Source organism: Anopheles funestus, assembly GCF_943734845.2.
Source record: "Anopheles funestus chromosome X unlocalized genomic scaffold, idAnoFuneDA-416_04 X_unloc_167, whole genome shotgun sequence".
NCBI classification, from domain to species: domain Eukaryota; kingdom Metazoa; phylum Arthropoda; class Insecta; order Diptera; family Culicidae; genus Anopheles; species Anopheles funestus.
In genome coordinates this window covers 12,501-18,969 of record NW_026045113.1, presented here as the reverse complement: position 1 = coordinate 18,969, position 6,469 = coordinate 12,501, and the positions used below count along the sequence as shown (strand labels likewise).

Here is a 6,469-nt window from a genome sequence, read left to right as displayed (position 1 = left end):
ATAATTTCAAGGGCTACCAAAAATTGTTCCACGACACCCCCCTGCGACGTCTAGTATTCGAGTTATTAGCCAAAAACCGCAATTATAGCGGTTTTTCGTCCAGGGTACCCGACTCTAGTAAAATGATGCGATTTTTACTAGTCTAGGGAACTTTTTTGCCAAAAAATCAAGTATATGTCATTCGATAGATAATTTCAAGGGCTACCAAAAATTGTTCTAAGACACCCCCCTGCGACGTCTAGTATTCGAGTTATGGGCCAAAAACCATTCATACTTGAGCATTTTGCTCATTTTGCCTGTACGGGTACCGAGGACTAGTAAAATCAGGCCAATTTTACTAGAGTAGGGGTCCTTTTTGGTCAAAAAAACAACTTTTGCTCGTTCGATAGGGAATCGATAGGGCAACAAAAAATCGTTCTACGACCCCCCCTTCCGATGTCTAGTATTCGAGTTATGGGCCAAAAACAGTTTATAGTTAATTTTTCACTCGATTTTACACCAAGTATCGCACATTACTCCGGTTCTATACATTGGATCGTCAATCTTTAAGATTTTATGGGTAGTTCCAACTGTTTGCTGCATTTCATCCATACATCACCAACCGATTCAATGTCTGTGCTAGAAGTTATTAGAGGAATAAAAAAATTTACCCTTGGCTTTGGACCGTACAAGTTTACCCATTTTTGGCCCGTATTTGCACCATAGCTCCGCCGGTATCCAAGATATCGCCACACTTTCTTCTGGCCATGGGTAGATGGCACTTGTGGCTAGATTTCTTCCATGCACCACTAATCGCTACCATGTCTGTGGCCGGAGCTATTCACGAAAGCGCCTCGCGCACTTGGTCGGATTTTTGGTCCAACTTGCACCATTTTTGGCCCATATTTGCCCCATAGCTCCGCCGGTATCCAAGATATGGCCACACTTTCTTCTGGCCATGGGTAGATGGCACTTGTGGCTAGATTTCTTCCATGCACCACTAATCGCGACCATGTCTGTGGCCGGAGCTATTCGACGAACAACCATCGCATTTACCTAGGTACTTTTTCGGATTTTTGGTCCAACTTGTACCATTTTTGGCCCATATTTGCCCCATAGCTCCGCCGGTATCCAAGATATGGCCACACTTTCTTCTGGCCATGGGTAGATGGCACTTGTGGCTAGATTTCTTCCATGCACCACTAATCGCTACCATGTCTGTGGCCGGAGCTATTCAAGAAAGCGCCTCGCGCACTTGGTCGGATTTTTGGTCCAACTAGCACCATTTTTGGCCCATATTTGCCCCATAGCTTCGCCGGTATCCAAGATATGGCCACACTTTCTTCTGGCCATGGGTAGATGGCACTTGTGGCTAGATTTCTTCCATGCACCACTAATCGCTACCATGTCTGTGGCCGGAGCTATTCACGAAAGCGCCTTGCGCACTTGGTCGGATTTTTGGTCCACCTGGCACCATTTTTGGCCCATATTTGTCCCATAGCTCCGCCGGTATCCAAGATAGCGCCACACTTTCTTCTGGCCATGGGTAGATGGCACTTGTGGCTAGATTTCTTCCATGCACCACTAATCGCTACCATGTCTGTGGCCGGAGCTATTCACGAAAGCGCCTAGCGCACTTGGTCGGATTTTTGGTCCAACTTCACCATTTTTGGCCCATATTTGCCCCATAGCTCCGCCGGTATCCAAGATATGGCCACACTTTCTTCTGGCCATGGCTAGATGGCACTTGTGGCTAGATTTCTTCCATGCACCACTAATCGCTACCATGTCTGTGACCGGAGCTATTCGACGAACAACCATCGCATTTACCTAGGTACTTTTTCGGATTTTTGGTCCAACTTGCACCATTTTTGGCCCATATTTGCCCCATAGCTCCGCCGGTATCCAAGATATCGCAACACTTTCTTCTGGCCATGTGTAGATGGCACTTGTGGCTAGATTTCTTCCATGCACCACTAATCGCTACCATGTCTGTGGCCGGAGCTATTCGACGAACAACCATCGCATTTACCTAGGTACTTTTTCGGATTTTTGGTCCAACTTGCACCATTTTTGGCCCGTATTTGCCCCATAGCTCCGCCGGTATCCAAGATATGGCCACACTTTCTTCTGGCCATGGGTAGATGGCACTTGTGGCTAGATTTCTTCCATGCACCACTAATCGCTACCATGTCTGTGGCCGGAGCTATTCACGAAAGCGCCTCGCGCACTTGGTCGGATTTTTGGTCCAACTTGCACCATTTTTGGCCCATATTTGCCCCATAGCTCCGCCGGTATCCAAGATATGGCCACACTTTCTTCTGGCCATGGGTAGATGGCACTTGTGGCTAGATTTCTTCCATGCACCACTAATCGCTACCATGTCTGTGGCCGGAGCTATTCGACGAACAACCATCGCATTCACCTTCTCGTTGCACTTCTTCGGGAATTTGGTGCAACCAAGTTTTCACTATAACTTGGTCATTTTCCGTCCATCGGACATGCGGTTTTGGGTGTCGATACTTGACACCGCACGCTACAATATGTTCCTCCACGACCATGTGGTCCGATGCTTCCAACAGGAGCTATTCGAGGATTACCGATTTTTCACCATTAAAAATGCTCAATTTTGCACCAACTTTTGCCTATAACTCAGGCTGTATCGATCGGATCTTCAATCTTGAAAAAGTTTTGGATAGGTGGCATCAAATGCTACATTTCGTTCTTCCACGTCAACTTTGTCCGATGTCTAGCAAAAAAGTTATTCGCGAACCAAGTCCAGAACCCATGCAATGGCTGCCCACATTGCATACATCACGGCGGTTAACTCTCGTTACTCTATACCGAGGACTTGGTACATTTTCAGGCATTCGTTGCTACTTCTCGGTTCATGATATTCGTTTACGGTCTTCACTAGGGCATTTGGTGCTCCTTATCGGTTCATGATATTCGTTTACGGTCTTCACTAGGGCATTTGGTGCTCCTTATCGGTTCATGATATTCGTTTACGGTCTTCACTAGGGCATTTGGTGCTCCTTATCGGTTCATGATATTCGTTTACGGTCTTCACTAGGGCATTTGGTGCTCCTTCTCGGTTCATGATATTCGTTTACGGTCTTCACTAGGGCATTTGGTACTGGGCTTCCCACTTTCTACTGATCGATCCATACTCACTTGCGTGCACCTAGCCTAGGAAGGTTTCCTATGGCTTCCCATCTTTCTACTGATCGATCCATACTCACTTGCGTGCACCTAGCCTAGGAAGGTTTCCTTGGGCTTCCCATCTTTCTACTGATCGATCCATACTCACTTGCGTGCACCTAGCCTAGGAAGGTTTCCTATGGCTTCCCATCTTTCTACTGATCGATCCATACTCACTTGCGTGCACCTAGCCTAGGAAGGTTTCCTATGGCTTCCCATCTTTCTACTGATCGATCCATACTCACTTGCGTGCACCTAGCCTAGGAAGGTTTCCTATGGCTTCCCATCTTTCTACTGATCGATCCATACTCACTTGCGTGCACCTAGCCTAGGAAGGTTTCCTATGGCTTCCCATCTTTCTACTGATCGATCCATACTCACTTGCGTGCACCTAGCCTAGGAAGGTTTCCCTTCGGCTTCCCATCTTTCTACTGATCGATCCATACTCACTTGCGTGCACCTAGCCTAGGAAGGTTTCCTATGGCTTCCCATCTTTCTACTGATCGATCCATACTCACTTGCGTGCACCTAGCCTAGGAAGGTTTCCCTTTGGTACCGACTTCCATCTACGCACTCGATATAACCTAGGTACTTGGTACCGATGATGGTTAACACTCAAGCATTTCTTGCATCCTGCGTGCAAGGTACCAATTTTCACTTCTCAGGTGCGTTTATGAGCCCGCATTAATCCAATATCGCTCTGATGGCCTTTCTTATTATTTCATCCGATAGCCCTTGCCAAAAGCTACCAAAAGTTCCTCCACGGCCATGTGCTCCGACGCTTAGTTTAGGAAATATTCGAAAAAATTCAAAATAGGAAGCATTTTCTTATTGGAAAATCACCTTAAATCGATGGCCATTTTTTGGGCAAAAACTTTAACGTCTTCCCGACTTTGCGGGAATTGCGAATTTTAGGCACCCAGAGAAAATCTTTTACTTTAAGGGGGCGGCCGCGAAGTTGCCCAAAGTCTCGGACACAAAAATTCTCAAGTTCCCCACTCTAGTAAATCGCCCTATGAGTATCTCCTGGCCCGCGAGCTCTGCGAGCGGGCCAGCTTCGGCGATTTTTGCCTTTTCGCCTAGGCGGTTCTTCTACGAAATTGACCCACAGCTTTTGGTCAGAAAGCTAGCATTTGTTGCAACAGTTAGGTACTTGGTACCACATTTTGGTATCCATTTGGGCATTTGTGGCAACTACTCGGTACTTTGGCCCACATTTCGCTCTACTCGGGCTTCTTTGGTGGTACTTGTCGGTACTTCTGGCCAACTTAGGCCAATTGGGTGCAACTTGTGGGTACTCTGTGGGTACTATAGGGCGTATTGTGTCTTTCGGGTGAACCTTCGCGATACTTCATGGGTACTGATGGCAAACTTAGGAACATTCAGTGCAACCTTTGGGCCTAAGGAAATTTGTCCAACTCTTTGGACTTAGAAAATTTTCTGGACTTAGAAAATTTTCTGGACTTGTAAAAATTTTCAAATGTTCAATTTGGCCCACATTTCGCTCTACTCGGGCCTCTATGGTGCTACTTGGCGGTACTTTTGGCCAACTTAGGCCAATTGGGTGCTCTTTGTGGATACTCTATCGGTACTTTTGGCCAACTTAGGCCAATGGGGTGCTATATGTGGGTGCTCTATCGGTACTTTTGGCCATGTTAGGCCCATTCGGTGCTATATGTGGGTGCTCTATCGGTACTTTTGGCCATGTTAGGCCCACTCGGTGCTATTTGTGGGTACTCTATCGGTACTTTTGGCCAACTTAGGCCAATTGGGTGCTGCTTATGGGTACTCTATCGGTACTTTTGGCCAACTTAGGCCAACTCAGTGCTTCTTGTGGGTGCTCTATCGGTACTTTTGGCCAACTTAGGCCCATTCGGTGCTATTTGTGGGTACTCTATCGGTACTTTTGGCCATCTTAGGCCAACTCAGTGCTACTTGTGGGTACTCTATCGGTACTTTTGGCCAACTTAGGCCAACTCAGTGCTTCTTGTGGGTACTCTATCGGTACTTTTGGCCATGTTAGGCCCATTGGGTGCTATTTGTGGGTACTCTATCGGTACTTTTGGCCAACTTAGGCCAATTGGGTGCTGCTTATGGGTACTCTATCGGTACTTTTGGCCAACTTAGGCCAATTGGGTGCTACTTGTGGGTGCTCTATCGGTACTTTTGGCCAACTTAGGCCAACTGGGTGCTATTTGTGGGTACTCTATCGGTACTTTTGGCCAACTTAGGCCAACTCAGTGCATCTTGTGGGTACTCTATCGGTACTTTTGGCCAACTTAGGCCAACTGGGTGCTATTTGTGGGTACTCTATCGGTACTTTTGGCCAACTTAGGCCAATTGGGTGCTACTTGTGGGTGCTCTATCGGTACTTTTGGCCAACTTAGGCCCATTCGGTGCTATTTGTGGGTACTCTATCGGTACTTTGGGACATATTATGTCCTTCGGGTGAACCTTCTCGATACCTCATGGGTACTTGTGGCCAACTTAGGAAAATTCAGTGCAACCTATGGGCCTTTGGAAATTGTTCCAACACTTTGGACTTAGAAAATTTTCTGGACTTAGAAAATTTTTTGGACTTAGAAAAATTTTCAACTTCTGTATCTTCTTCATCATGTTCCATTTTGTGGGACTTAGAAAATTTTCTGGACTTAGAAAATTTTTTGGACTTAGGAAATTTTTCAACACTTGTAAAATTTTTGTTCCTTCTTTGAAGAAGAATACTTTCCACTATTAGCTTCTTTCTCTTTTTCTTCTTAGTTGTCTTCTTATTTTCGGTCCGAGAGCGCCGACACTTGTAAAATTATCTAAGTCCGAAGACTTTTGGAATGAACCAAAAGTCAACGAACACAATACATCAACCCTATCAACATCAAGTGGCAACCCGAAGGAAGCGCAGCGGCCAGCCCATGTACAACGCGAAGTTGTAGCATGCAACCAACCAACCGCTAACCTCCAACGGCACTCAATGTATTCGTTACACATGGGCGCACCTGCACCACACTGTCGTGACCATCCAACGAGCCGTCGGTTCGGTCGTGTGTTACAAGCACCCCATCACATAGGCATAGAGTCACCACACAGTGTTCTTCAACACTCTCGTCACATGGTGCAAGTCACGGTACGCACCACCAATGTGCACTGGTTGGCCAATTCCAGCACACACGGGGCGCGCACGCGCAAGCACTAACCACCAAGCATGGGTCGCCTGAGAGGATCGATGCGAACGCATCTCTACAACTTGAAGCTCCCAGCCTGTAGTCCCGTCGTTTGCGGGCGGTCGTAGGTG

General features: G+C 46.8%; 1 non-coding gene across 1 annotated transcript in view; it reads right to left on the bottom strand.

The window, feature by feature from the left end:
* Positions 1 to 6,365: 6,365 nt before the first annotated feature.
* The window catches only part of LOC125772993 (large subunit ribosomal RNA), a 4,179-nt gene continuing 4,075 nt past the window's right edge, over positions 6,366 to 6,469 (bottom strand). The window contains exon 1 of the ribosomal RNA XR_007419810.1: positions 6,366 to 6,469. This exon is cut by the window's right edge and continues 4,075 nt beyond it. This is a non-coding gene — a ribosomal RNA (large subunit ribosomal RNA).